Source organism: Acomys minous, assembly GCF_964271855.1.
Source record: "Acomys minous genome assembly, chromosome: 13".
NCBI classification, from domain to species: Eukaryota; Metazoa; Chordata; class Mammalia; order Rodentia; family Muridae; genus Acomys; species Acomys minous.
The window spans coordinates 74,033,361-74,049,499 of NC_140495.1; positions in this window are offsets into that span (position 1 = coordinate 74,033,361).

Below are 16,139 nucleotides of genomic sequence, written 5' to 3' on the forward strand. Positions count from 1 at the left end.
TAGTGCTTTGAGGCCTTGCATAATCAAATAGATCTATTTTCTACTTCTTAGAGATTTTTAAGTGTTTCCTTGTTTAATGTAAAGAGTTAAATTGCTAGATCTTAGGGCTCTTCATTATGTTCTACAATCCCATCCATCTTGTGTGAATATCTGGCTGAGAATAGATCCTTCAGATCATTTGGAAAAACTAGTGAGCTAGCAACCAATTCTCAAGTTCTAAAGAGAATGCCCAGAGCTTTCATATGCCACACAGGGACCAGAATCCCAGGGATGTCTCCACACAGCAAATTAGAGCTATTTCTTTGCTACTGAGTCACATTGTCTAAATCTAAGCTCATTATCTTTTCTTTTAAACTTAATGTTTTTCACTTGGTTGATTTTTTTCCTGTACTTCACTTAAAGGAAGCAACATGTTTTATATAGAGAAAAATTTCTAATTTATAGTTTTACAAAAAATCCTGGAGATACTCAGGGGTAACACTGCTAAGTAACAGCCCCAAATCATCATTAGTCATCGAGGTGTGGGAATCAAGCACAGACACAAAATACATTTTGGAGGCAATAGAGGTAAGCATTTAATTAACTATTCTGTGAAAGTCAAATCATAATAGGGGCAGAACACCTTATCTCATATGCAGGCATTTCTGTACCCCAAGTTATCTTTGGTCCTTGTCTCTGTATGATGGAAGTTTATTTTAGGCCCAGTGAAGGTGCTGATTGTTGATAATGCATCTTCTTCCAGATTTTTGCTGCTTTCCCCAACTCATATTTTCCCTGCACAAATCTTTATTTGATAGCACTGAATCTAAAGTATGGTTTCCAAAAGTTCATCTTTCTTCTTTCAGAAGCTTTATAAAACATACATAATAATAGGGGTGATGCCATGGTAAGTGGTGTTAGGACTAACTGGATTTGCATCTTGGCTTCATTAAATAAACCGTGAGTCTTGACAAAACTGACTCAGGTGGATTAGCTTTGAATTCTTTCTCAGTTTGCTTTTTAAAAATTAATGCCTTACTGTTTTCAATCTTAAATTTTTTCCCCCTTTTTTGGATAATGGATTACTTACCTGTTTAAAATTGGACTTCAATCTTTTCATCTTAGAAAAATGATTACTTTTTTTTTCAAAATTTCTCTATGCATTTGTACATATACATGTGTGACACATGTATGCTTGCACTTGTAAGGGAAGGTATGTCTTCATGCATATGCCAGTGGAAACCAGGGGTCATCAGCTGATATGTCTTCCTCTATAACTTTCCACTGTTTTCTGAGACATTGAATATGGACATCTCATGAGTCACTAGATGAGCTATGCAGTGACCCCTGAGGATCTTCCTGTTTCAGGCTCCCAGCAATGGGTAATGCCTCCATATCCATCATTTTACTTGGGGTATGAGGATTTGCACTTAGATCCTCATGCTTATACATACCAAGCGCTTTACCCACTTAGCTACCTCACTAGTCCTTTGTTCTGTTTTATTTTTCATGAAGGCTTGGGACTTGCACTCAACATACTAGGTAAAACTTTACTATGCAGTGATACCTCAAGCCTTCTGCATAATTTGTACAGAGTTATTGACAAGCATCTCTGTTCTCTGTCTCGATTGGTTCACATTCAGTCTCGTTTTTGGACCTTCCAATTTTTCCACAGATGTCTATCAAAACTGCTTGAAAATTTCAAGGCTTTTAATAGCTGAGTAGTATTCCATTGTGTAAATGTACCACAGTTTCTTTGTGCATTCTTTGATTGAGGGACATGTAGATTCTTTCCAGATTCTGTCTATTACAAATAAGGCTGCTATGAACAGCGCTGAGCAAATGTCCTTGCTGTGTGGTGGAGCATCTTTTGGGTATATGCTCAGGAGTGGTATGGCTGGGTATTGAGGTACAGCTATTCTCAACTTTCTGAGAGTGTGCTAGATTGGTTTCTAAAGTGGTTGTAAAAGTTTGTACCCCCACCAGAAATGGAGGAGTACTCTCCTTTCTCCACATCCTCACCAGTATGTGCTGTCACTTGCATTTTTGATTTTAGCCACTCTGAGGGGTATAAGATGGAATTTCTGAGTTCTTTTGATTTACATTTCCCTGAGGACTAAGGATGTTGAGCATTTCTTTAAATGTTTACCAGCCATTCGATATCCTTCTGTTGACAATTCTCTGTTTATCTCTGAATCACATTTCTTAATTGCGTTACTTGGTTTGGTGGTATTTAATTTCTTGAGTCTTTTATATGTTTTGGATATTAGCTCTTTTTCAGATGTAGGGTTAGTGAAGATCTTCTCCCAGTCTGTAGGCTGGGTCATCCTGAGTGAAGTAATCCCGACCCAGAAAGACATGCATCATATATACTCACTTATGAGTGAATATTAGTCCAACACAGATGTTTTCTGAGAGTATCTACACAGCACCGATCAAGACAGATGCTGGGAACCACTGCTGGACTCCAGGTGAAAGTGGTATGGAAGAATTAGAGGATGGAAGGACCCAGAGGCTCTAGGGGACCCACAAGTTCATCAAGGCTGGCAGACCTGTACCCAGTTGGGGGAGCCTGAACAAACTGATGCACCAACCAAGGACAAGACATTCAGTAAATCAAGATGCCCTGTTCAGGTCTAGCCAATGGACAGCTCATTCTGCACAGTTGTTGGGAGAGTGGGGACTTCCTCTGACATGAACTCTGGTGCTCCTAATTTGGTCACTTCCTCTTGGTGAGGAGGTCTAGAGGCATATAGGAGAAGTGGAAGCAGCATATCCTGATGAGACCTGATAGATTGTGGTCATATCATGGGGAAGGAGGTCTCCATTTTTCAGCGGTCTATGGGAGGAAAATAAGATGAAAGAGGAAGGGAGGGGAGAATGGGAAGATACAAGTGAGGGAATAACAATCAAGATCTGAATATATTATAGAAAAAACACCTGCTTATATTTTTCTCATTGTTTTCTTACACTTTCACATAGTGTGTGAAATTTTTTTCTAAGAAGTTGAATGAGTGTTCAGCCTGCATAAGTCATCAATGACATATGAAAGAAATGGTTTTTACCCAAGGTTAGTTTGGTGAAACAATGAATTTAATTAGTACTACTTATAAGAACATGGGTAACTTACTGGTAGCTATACCACTAATGAAAAGTATGTCTTCAAGTTAACTGTTAACTACTTATATATGAAATCAGCCCACTGACCACAGTTACATGTCTGCATATCTTCACCAGGAGGCTCATGGTTCTCTCATGAGCTTGTCCTCACCTCCTGAAGATAGGCTAATAGTCCCAATCATGTTCTGCTCTCCTGTGAGTAAACTCAGCTGCTGAGAGGTCAAGAGGTCAAAGGCAATGTCCTACTTGAAGAAGGGCTTTCTACAATTGAGAGTTAATGTCATGTTTTCCACTGATTGCTCAGCTTGTCCTTCACTCCTCTTCCCTCACTTGGGGTCTTCAATCATCCTTTTCCTTTGCAGGTGTCACTTTAAAATAATAATAATAGTAATAGTAATAGTAATAGTAATAGTAATAGTAATAGTAATAGTAATAGTAATAGTAATAGTAATAACAATAGAAATAATAGCACATTGTCAACTTCCAAGTCCCCGTTTCATGTTTATAATGTGAACTTCTCCGTATTATCTATTATTTCAAATTTCACATAAATTAATGGGATTATTTTATGTCTGTCCTTAAAAAAAATAATCATTTCCATTTATAGTATAAGTTAGCTCATGCCAGCCTCTTATTTATTTCAGAAAAAAATACACTCTTAAAAATCATTTTTACCTTTTTTCTTTAACTTAATCCATGTGCCTTCTTTTGGTATAATTTAAAATATATGCACACAACTTCCTAGTAAGATGAAATGGCACAACCCTGTCTGAACTATAGATGTGTCCCAAGGAAGACTCCCACAGTCTCATTCGCTGTCCTTCTCTACATAGCCTGGCTGCTACAGCTTACAGGGAGATTGTCTCTGAAGCAGTCATCATAACCTGTCAATCTCCTTAAACCCATCTAACAATTTCTTATTGTAATTCAGATATAGTTCAACACTGAGTTGAACTATAGTCCTTACCTACTAGTCCCTATTTATCTATCTTCCATCTTTATCTCCAAAGTCACCTTAAGCCATTGTATATTAAACAAAAACAAAAACAAAATGTTCTGGCCTGGGTGACAAATTGAACCAGGGTTTGCCTGAAAGAGGGGGTGTGGATTGAAGATGGGGGACAGGGACGGGAGAATTATTGAGTCAAGTCTGGAGATTTCGGATCAAGACTTTCTTTAATGCAAGCCAATAGACTTTATATAACAAGATCAACACAAGACCTAGTGTAATCTCACTCTCCTTAGCCCCCAGGCAAGAATACAATCTCCTGCGTAGATCCCTATAAGAACTGCCTTAATCCTCTGGGTGGCTCCCTGTAAAGGACTTCCCTATTTCTCTGGGTAGTTCCCTGTAAGAATTTCCCTATTTCTTTCAAAGTTAAACAATCCCAAAGATAGCCTGGAACACAAGATCTCCTTCAGCAAAGGTCAACATAGTGCGCAGCCTATGCAGAGATTTCTAACATGGTGAAATTTAGCATGGCTCCCCACAACAAAACAAAAACAAAACACAGGAAATTGTATTTGACTGAAATAGAATCACATCATTTTCTTCTCTCCTTTTTCTTCCTCCATGCCCTGCCAAGTGTGCTCCTTGCAATCCTTCCATGCTACTGCATTCTTAAGTTGATAACCTCTTTCTTTTATTGTTGTTTTTACATATAAACACATATATACACAAATATACAAGTGAACCCACCTGATTCTGGTTTTGTCATTTTTGTGTATTTCTTTCAGGGACCACTCTGTACTGGACAACCAACAACTGGCTCATACACTCAGCAGTTACTAGTAATCAGTACCTAATGATCTGGAGCTGGGACCCTGATCAATTGTTGCCCTTCCACATTAGCTTGCCCATTGATATTGCCATTGCTCGGTTGTCATTTATGAAGCCATTTCTAGGACCTTTCAGGAAGACTCCTTTTGTCTCTTTCTGAAGCTTCACTGTCCAGTGTGATACCTAGTAATCACTAGTGAAACTTCTCTCTTTATAGATGATTACCAGAGTTAATTTTTTTTAACTGAAATTCACTTCTTTATTCTAAAGCCTTACTATAGGCATTATCATAAATTATTTCATTTTTAATTGATTATGTGTAGAAATGCTATTTTTGGTTGAGTTAAATAAAACACGATAAAGTTAATATAACTGGTTGCTTTAGTTTTGCTTGTAATATGTGGCTTTTGGAGCTGGGAGCATGGTCCATGCCTATAGGTTTAGCCTCTTAGGAGACTTCTCGAGGGGGAGGGTCTCTGATTACTTGAACACCACTCAAGCCATTTTATGCAACACAGAGTCTGTCTGAAGCATGTCAATCAAAGAGACATCAAATGTAACCCCCTGTGGGTTTGAAACTACAAATACATTTTATGTCATTTGTCTAAAGGACAAAGTATTTATAATACACAGTAAGATTACTTTCATCTCAGAAACATTTGTCTTCTGAGCCATCTCTTTTGAGTTTTCATCCGTCATATATATTCACCATCATGTTCTATCATGTCTAGTATCTCAAACTGAATCAGTCCTTAAGATTTCCTTCCTTGATCAGATTAGATATAAATCTTCCAGCCACATAAATTATTCTGTATATTTTTGTTTCATTTAAGCCACACTATTAATAATATTTCTTATTTAATTTTATTCTTAGTCATGATAACTTTGAGTATTATTACTTAGGTCACAGGTGATTAAATCAAATTGTGAAAGTAATTAGTAGTTGGGAACACTTAGTTTATATTGCTTGACTGGTTGAGTTACTGAATGGCTTACTGGTTCGCTGAAAGATCTATTATAACCCACATTAAATCTAATCAATACTAGCAGCTACCCAGGATAAAAGAGAGTTATTTCAGTTAAGGGGTGGTGGTGGAGGGTATGTAAATAGCTGGGAGGAAGAGATGAATTATGATTTCATGTTTGTCGCTTATGAGGGATTGGTGTCTGCAAAGGTCATATCTTAGTTCACAGAGTATTTTAAGCTGAGAAAACTGAGGGCAAATTGGCTCCTTTCAGCTTTTTCTCACTTTAGCCCTCTAGAACTTCATTTAAAATGCATCCTGAACAATACCAAGGAAATAATGTCAAAACAAAAGGTTTATTCAATAATAAACTAAGGGCTGAGGAGATGGCTAGGCAGGAAGAGTACTTACTACCCTTGCAGATGACCTGAGTTCAGTTCCTAGCACCCATGTCAGCCACCCCACAAACCCGTGAAACTCCAGCTCCAGGGGGGTGACACTGTCTTCTGATTTCTGTGAGTAGCTGCGTTCATTTGAATCCATCTGTACACAGACACAGACACAGATACAGACTGTCTCTCTCTCTGTCAGTCTCTGTCTCTGTCTCTCTGTCTCTGTCTCTGTCTGTCTGTCTGTCTCTCTCTCTCTTTCTCTCTCTCTCCCCCCTCTCTCTGAAGAAAAAAAAATCTTAAAAGAGAACATATCTAACTAAGTTGCTTCAACTTATTTCCCTTAGCTTATAACCCTTTTTACTATTCACTCTTAATTTCCCTACTCATAAAAACTGCTACCAATGTGTCTTTCTGGGTTCACTTCAGTTTTATCTCATAAAACTTACATTAACTACATTTGGGGATCTCTTGTACCCCACATCACAGTGGTGATCATAGATGGTTACCTTCACCTCTTATTCCCCCAAATGGACCAAAGTAAGGATTTTTCCACTTAAAAGTTTCTCATTGAACATTTGGATAATTTGGGGCTCATATAAATCATTCAATAAACTCATGCTGAGTTCTTATGCATCAGTGGAGATAATACAGTGAATCTGTAATTGAAACAGACTCTGTTGCAGCACATATACGTTTGTCTGTAGTCAGTTGCTATACAAAGATCCCCATGGAAACTCCATGAAAGGGAAGGAAGAGGGAGAAACAGATTAATTCATTTTAGCTTCTCCAGATAATATTTATTCTAATTTTTTATGTATTTTTACTTGGGAGTATATATTTCTATTCTTTTTTAGCTTGATCAAAGTTATGTTTATCTTTCTAGATAATTGTGTATGTATGTGCTGCTAATGTTTCTAATAAGCAAAGTAGTGGCATGCCAAACAGTAATACAGACCAATTAGGATGTAGAATCCTCTGATATATTCTTCAGTTTTACATAGTCCTTTCCTCTTATTACTCGTTTGAGAATTTCACACATTGTATTTTGATCTCACTCCCACATCTTTCACAATTTCACCCCAATTCCATACATACTCAAATTTGTTAACTGATTGATGTTTCCTCATAAACACATCAAGTACATTCAGTGTTGCATACATACTCTTGTGTATGTGTGGACAGCCATCGGAGCGTGTTAGACCTACTAGCTACCACACCTTTAAAGGAATTCAAATTTCTGTCTCTCCATGAGTACCAATTACCAATAGCTTCTTTGTTAAGGGTGAGAATTCATGCCTCTCTTGCTGCTCAGTGCTGAAATATTGTCTGTCTTGTGCTCTCATGTTTTGTGATTGGTAGAACAATGACCATAAATTTATTTGTGCAATTATCCGAGAAAACAGTTTCCTCATAGTCACCCAGTGTCTCTGGACTTTATGAAATTTCTGCTGCCTTTTTCAAAATAATCCCTGAGGTTATGAAAAAAAAAAGATGTGACATAGTTGTCCCTTTTATAGTTCAACACATAGAATAATTTATTCTAGGCACCTTTACCAGTTATAAGTCTCTGTTCTAATGAGGTATGAGGAATGCACTAATCAGTGGGTATGTAGGTATTTAATTCTTCTTTGAAGGTCTGTTAAATTATGTACTGAGTATGTTTAGCCCTAGGCATTTTTTGGTAGATATTTTACATTACTTCTATCACAGTGTATATTATGGCTCTATTTAAATAATTTACTTCATTATTATTGAGCTTTGGTTATAGATCCAATAGGACCAGAAATTAGTCTTTGTCATATATATTTTCCAGTTTGGAGAAATATAGATCTTAAAGTATGACTTTATGAATGTCCTCTGTTTCTGGTATAATGTTTTCCATTTCATCTCTAATTTTATTAATTGGAACTTACTCTTTTTCTTTTGGTAATTTGGCTGAAGATTTGTCAAGCTTGTCAACCTTTTAAAAGAAATGATTGTTTCATGGTTCTTCCTGTTGTATGTAGTTACTTTACCCATGTTTAATAATATAAATGGATATGTTGAAAAGAAACATAATAAAAATATTAAATAAAAATAAAAGAAATGACTTCATTTCATTTATATTTTAAAATTTCTATTTCATTAATTTCAGCTCTGATTTTGATTATTTCTTCCCCATTTACTTTTTTGATGTTTGTTTGTGTTTTCTAAAGCCTACTTTCTTTCACTGGAGTTACTTTCTGGTAAAATCACTTGTGTTGCCAAATCTGCGTGCTTGCTTCCTAATTGTATAAACTGAAGAACTTCATTTTTAAAAAATTGAACAGTGAGTTTTATCCTCACTCTGCATCAGCCACTCTCTACTGTTTACTCACTCAGTCATCTAGAAAAGGAACAAAAACCAAAAGGGAAAACATACCTTCCGTTCCCTTACTTTCCACCAATACTCTCTTTCTCACCTACTCCTTCCCTGTTTCCTATCTTTTTTTCTCTTTTAACAGACATAACGCCATGATTCACAATTTGAAACATGAGAGAGGATAAATACTCTTTGCCCAATAAGCATTTACTCTCTATAAAGAATGGTTCTTAATATTTTGTATCACAGAAACATTAAAACATTTTAATTTTTGAAATATATTATTAATTTTATGCTATAGTTTGATCATATTACTTTCCTTCTTCCAACTCCGCCAAGAATCTTCCTACCACCCTTTTTACCCAACTCTGTGTTCTTTCTTTCTTGAAACAGCAAAACAACAATAAAAAGAATCCACAAAAAATATGAAAAGAAACAAAGGATTTCTGGAGATGCATTGGACTAAAAACTCAGCAAAATGTAAGCCATAATCAAAACAAACTGAAAAAGAAAATCAATAATATAAAAAATATCAAGACCCAAAAAAGGAACACACAGATAAATAAAGGCAGACACTCAGAGCCAAGTCTATTCTGTGTTGGCCAGCTATTTTTGAGCATAGGGCCGGGCTTGGGTGTATTTGCCATGCCACTAATACTCTATTGGAGCAAACTATTTTGTTTCATTTTGTCTTGCTTGTCAGCAGTCATCAATTATAAATAGTATCCTGGCTAGGGGTTGGATTTTTTGTTGTTGTTTATTTCTCCTTCTCAGTTATGGGATATTTGTCATATTTTAACATATACATGTATTATGTGTACTGTCACAGCTTCTGTGAGTTCATTTATACATCTGCTTTATTGTATCTGGAAAACACTAAGGTAGTGTTTTGTTTTGTTTTGTTTGAGTAACCCATCATTTGGACCCTTATAATTTTTCTCCTCTTCTGTATAGCTTTCTAAGCCTTACATTGAGATATTTGACAAAAATAAATGATCACACTCACATTTAATTTATAGCCGAATATTCCAAAGTCTCTCACTCTCTGCATACTGTTTAACTGTAATCTCTTTGTTAATTGCCATACACTCCAAGAAAAGAATTTTCTGGTAAGGATTGAACAATGCTCCTATGAGTAGATTGACAAATTGACAGAGTCATTTTATTGTATGTTTCTTTATAAGAATATCAGTAGGAGGTTTACCCCTAGGACCCATGAGCTGGTCTCAGGTTCATTACCAATTTCCCAGTGTAAACTATGGGTTCCATCTCATAAAGTAGACCTAAGTCAAATAAAAAACATAATTGCCCACTCCCATAACACTTGTGCCACTACTGCACCGGTACATCTTCAGGCGGATATTAGATCACAGGGAGGGTAGCTGCATGAAACTCATGGTTAATTTTCTCCTCAAGTAGTCTACAAAGCACCTTTCAACACCCAGAAACTAGTCAATAGTATGAAACTCTTAGCTGAGTAATCGTTTGATTTCTCCATGTTAAATTATGTGAGTAAGTTTCTGTCTTCAGAAATTGGTTATGCAAAGTAACCAATATCCTTGGAAATAGCTTGTGATGTATAGGGGTTCTGGAGATGCATTGGACTAAAAACTCAGCAAAATGTAAGCCATTCTTGCCACTGGAAAGTTTCCATGGTGGCATAATTGTCTAGTTGGGGCATTCTCTATGCATTATAAGATAAGATAACTCCATTTAAATTCCTTTCATGTATGAATATATTTTAGGAATCTTCTATAGAAGTAAATTTGCATATGGCTTTTCAAAAACCCTTCATTGTTAATTTATTTTTCTTAACTTAGTTTTCTTAACAGTTGAATAATATTCCATAATTTAAATGTTCCAAATTTTCATGATCTATTCAAGGGCTCTTCTAGGCTGATTCCAATTTCAATCTATAATGAACAAGGAAACAATAAATATAGATGAGTAACTATTTTATAGTAAGTTGTAAAAATCTTCAAGTATATGCCAAAAAGTATCATAGTTGGATTTTGTGGTAGACTGATATTCATTTTTTATGTATATCCAACTGATTTTTATTGTGGATACACCAGTTTGAACTCCCTACAAACTTAAAAGGTAAACTATTCTTTTAAAATAAACAAATATAAAATGTGAATAGAAATAGAATTTTTTAGTTTAAAGTTGCTATGAATATAACAAAACCAGTTAAATACATGAATATCATGGGCTGTGTGTGTGTGTGTGTGTGTGTGTGTGTGTGTGTGTGTGTGTGTGTGTGTCTGTCTCTCTCTGACTGACTGTTTTTTTTAAATGATAATAATATGGTAATAATCTGCTTTCTGTCATTAAACTTCATGATGATTTTTTTTTATCACTAAGGCTACAGTGAAATAATAAACATAAAATTTTAAGAGTTATATAGTATATTGAACACACTTGGCATGCTTCCAGGTACTATTGCAAAGAAAATCTTGGTTTTCTAATTCAGATGATTCTCTAAGTTCAGGTAAAGATTATACAGGAAATGCTTGGCAACAACCAGTAAAGGGTGTGTACTGAAATACCTTTATCACTGAAATGTACCATTCTGTAATAGTACCTAATTCTTGTCTGCATTGTTCAAAATTTCTTGAATATGAACACTTAAATTTCTCTTTTGATAAAATATTATCTTTTGAAGATTTTCATGCACACAGAAAATAACACTGCAGAAAAATTCCAGAAAACAAAATGATTCATTTTAGAAGTGTCTTTGTCTATTCAACTGTAAGCTTCAAGTACAATGGATTTTGCAGATAAAGTCATACCCCATGTCTCCTAGGTAAAAAAGCTGAAGAGAGAATAAAATTGTTTAGATGTTTTACTAGTTTCCTAAGAGTGAAACTAGGCCAAGAAAACTCAAACACTCCATTCAGAAATACACTAGGGATCAGACTGTATTTTTTTTGTGAGAAATTTCAAACATGGGCACAGGAATTACATACTGAGGAAGATCGGTCTCTTTGCTGGCATGAGAGGAGGCACATTCCTCAGCAAGTCCTTTCAGCAGCAGCAGCTACGGTTTCTAATCAGGCTTGCCTTCTACAAATTAAAAAGGATGATCCAAGGTGTGTGTGTGTGTGTATGTGTGTGTGTTGATGTTTATAGGCTAGTGTGTATATAGTGTGATCTTGTGCCAGATTATTTTATAAATACTAAAGAATAAAGACAGTGCCATGAAAAAGAGCTAATGAAGTCTGGAAGAAAAAAGAAAAATGAAGGGTGAAGTTTTTAAAATTTGTTACATAAAGGGAAAATCTACCTCATATAGACTGGATTTTGATTCCAGTGAGTGACATCAAGATTTTGAAATCATTTGAATATGTAATATATACATATTTTTAATTTTAGAAATATGTATAATTTTAGAATATTGAAACACACATTGAACAAATATTATTTATGTTTTTCTGTGGGAACTGAAGTCATGCTCAAAGCTTCCTTTCTCTCTAATATCCTCTTATCTCATAAGGGCTTGAAAAACATGCACACCAATCAATAACATTGGCACGAATGCTTCAGTGCCGAAACGTTAACAGCGTTACTGGTAAAAAAAAAAAAAAAGCATATATAACATATAACAGACTTATCTTATTATAAATCATTTATCCGAGTCATAAGTTCTAAATATATGTTTAATAATATAAATATACAAATTTAAATAAATCTTTTATTTTATTGGTTTTATTTAGGGGTGGGGTAGCTGTCTTTGTCCTAAGTAGACAGAACCCGTGTTGATAAATGTTTATCCTCTGTGAAAATGTCCTTCTAAATGTTTCTCTTATATTAAAGAAATAGTGAAATATTAGTGTACCTCAGAAACCCCTTTAAAGATGTAGGTGAGATAACAGGAAAACTATCAGAGTAGAAGTATACATCTATACTTCTTCATATTTCAAACAGATTAAGTTAAAACAACCGTGCAAAAGAAAGAAAGGGAAATGTATAAAGCAATGTTGTGTGAGAACAAAAGTTCTCTTAGTAAATTTGCAAACGTGTCTCTAGGCATTTGGTCACTTTATCTCCATTCACCTTGGGGGATACCAGATTATCTATTACTACACAGGAAAGCATTCTGCTCACTCAAAAAAAAATGTACTGAAAGCCTTTTTATTAAAGAAGGCTAATATGTAGAATTTATTCCTATAAAGATGATAGTTTTATGATTAAACAACTTGTATTGTCAAAATGGCAGAATTTGCGCTCTGATCTAAGGCGTGTCACTGAATGACCCCGAGTCTTTTATCTCATGTCATTATCCTTTAGTTGGTTGCTTCCTTTGTACAAGCAAGGACAATAATATTTGTTTAATATAATTAATAGAGTCATGAATACTAAATGAACATTTGTCTGGAGCAGTTAGCATGCAAGAGAAGTTAATGTAAGAGAAAATTCTGAGAACACATATAATACTGTGAGTCTCTCCATCATCCAGCCTCAGAGCTTTGTTGTGTACTTAAGCAGAAATCAATACTGGAAAATAGATGCAGGGACGTGCTCTCATTTTCAAATTGGATATGAATCTTTTATTTATTTCTTTTTCTTTTTTTTTTCCCTTGAGATAGGGTTTCTCTGCATAGCCCTGGCATTCATGGACTTATTTTATAGGCCAGGCTAGCCTCCAACTCACAGAGATTCTCTTACCTCTTCCTCTCCAAGTGCTGGGATTATAGATATTCACACTGGATATGAGTCTTTTAAAGCCACATATAAATTTATAAAGATATACAGTCTAAGTACTCAACATAAATTTCCACTGGACCAGGCAGAGTTGAATCTGAATCAAAGAGAACTCAATGGCTTTGGAAGCCTTATGAATTTGCACATAATCTATAGTCTTAGAGTAAGTAGAGTTATGGGAGGTCCTTCAGAAGAAACACTGAGAAGTAGACGGATATGTTTTTCTATTTTTTAATGGCAGGGCATTTAAGGAGAGTATAAAACTGTATAATGCTTGGGAATGTTTATCTCCTTGTGAGAACTGCCTTCTTTCTTTTGTATGTGAAAGTCTTTATTGGAACTTCGTATTAGAAAAATGTAGACAGAATAAAGATGGGTTATTTTAATTTTGATAAGAGAAAGTAGAAAAAAACTATACAGTTATTAATTTAAATAATGTATCTGAAGTTCAGTTTCCATTGATAAGTTGCTTGGTTCTTTACTTTGTTTATTTATTTTTTATCAGTTAAACAACTTCCAGGCTTGGGAAGAAGTAAGACAATCATGGCTATTTTACAGCTGTAAAAAAAATCCAAGTTTCTGCGACATACCTGCCTGTCTTGGTTTGAAGTCATACTAAGAAGTTACTTATGCCTTCACTGTGTTCAAAATAACTGGTAGAAGTAGCACTGCTTGATAGTATGGATTATTTTCCAACATACTCACGATGGGGAGCAGTACCTCTTTAATCCTTTGAGGTGATGGTAAGGACTTTCTCAACTTAATTTGACTCTTCTAACCATTCCTCCATAATCAATTGTCAACTAATGTGCCTGACCCTGAAGACAGTCTTTGTCATTATCTCACTCAGCATACTGGAAAAAAAGATGAGTTTTCTATCTCTAAAGGTCTCAGCTGGAACTCCGACACTGACTTTCTCTGTGATTTTTCAGCAATTAACCTCTTAGAATTATAGTTTTTCATAGCTAATATATGAATAATACCTTGTGGAGTTCTTGAGAGGATCAAATAAGATTATGCTTTTAAGTGCCTGGTACATAATAATTATTTAAAAATTGATAGTTGCTATTTGTAGCATAGATTTCTTTTCCAGTTTCTGTATTCTAGGCATGGGTTGTTCATACTTAAGAAGATAAAAAGAAGTAAAGCATGCCTTTATAGGGTGAGCTGATTATATTAGTAAACTGCGCAGAGATAATCCCTAATAACATTATTCCTAAGAGTAACTGGAACTTTATGGGGGACTATACCCACAAAATTCATTAACCCAATATATATTAACATTTATTAAGAATGTAAAATACCTTATATTTCCCTCACTTACAGAATGCCAATGAAATCAAGACCTAAAAGTGGTACAAGGGACTCATTGGCAAAAGGAAAGGGACATGTAGGACTAGGATAAATCTGAGAGAAGGTAAGCAGAGATGAATATAATTAAGTATATTATATACATGTATAACATATATGATATGCATTTTCTACCATCTCTATCCACTAATAAACAAGAATGTAAATTACAGAAGTTAAAGGTGCACTTCGGAATGCTTCTTGTTGAGCACTTTCATAATTTTTTGTTGTTGTTGTTGTTGCTATAGGAAAAAATAAAATGACTGGGAGATCAAGAATTCAGAAGCAGAAAACTAGAAATAATGAAATTGGGAAATTTCCCACATGACTGAAACCTGAAACCACATAGAACTGAAGTCACAGGACATAATATCCACAGTATGATAAGAACATTTTAAAAAGATACCTGGCCCTTTAGGGTCTATGGAACAAAAACTAAAATAAAGATATAGTGTGGTACCTATATAATCAGTTTAATTTTAATCATTTATCAATATAATCCATAAGCTTGTCTTCCAGATTGTTATTCTGGGTTTCATGTTATACTTGGCTCATACACTATACTTTACTGATACAGAAATTCCCCTAGCATAAAGTATGATTGTACAAATTTATGTATTTGGGAGGAAAGGGGACCAAAGAAAAGAAGAGAAATGTTTAAAGACATGAGGCCTCCAAATCAAGGAGGTTAGCTACAACCAAGAAAACATAGGAAATAAATAATTCTGTACAAGAAAAAACAAAAGAAGAGAAACACACACAAACACACACTAATATCACCAACATCAAAATAACAGAAATTAACAATCATTCATCATTAAAATCTTTCAACATCAACGGACTGAATTCCCCAATAAAAAGACACAGGCTAACAGAATGAATTATAAAACAGGATCCATCATTCTGCTGCATAAAAGAAATGTACATCAGTCTAAAGATAGACATTATCTCATAGTAAAGGGCTGAAAAACAGTTTTCCAAGCAAATGGACACAAGAAGAAAACTGAGGTAGTCATTTTAATATCTGATAAAATACACTTTATCAAAAATTGATCAAAATATTGGGTAGGACATTTCATACTCATCAAAGGAAAAATCCATAAAGGTTATGTCTCAATTCTGAGTATATTTTCCCCAAATTCAAGGGCACCCACATTAATAAAAGAAACATTACTAAAGATTAAATCATACATTGAACCACACACGTTAATAGTCTGAGACTAGCACTTCATTTTTACCAAAGAAACATGTCACCAAGACAGAAACTAAGTAGAGAAATAATGAAACTAAGCGAATTTTTTAAAAATAAAATGGATCTAACAGATACCTACAGAACATATCACCCAAACACAAAAGAATACATCTTCTTCTCAACACTTCACAGAACCTTCCCCAAAATTGATCATATAGTTGCTCACAAAATAAAACTCAAGAAATACTGAAAATTGAAAAATGATTCAATCTCTTGTATCTTAGAAGATAGCAATAGATTAAAGGTAGTCTTCAAC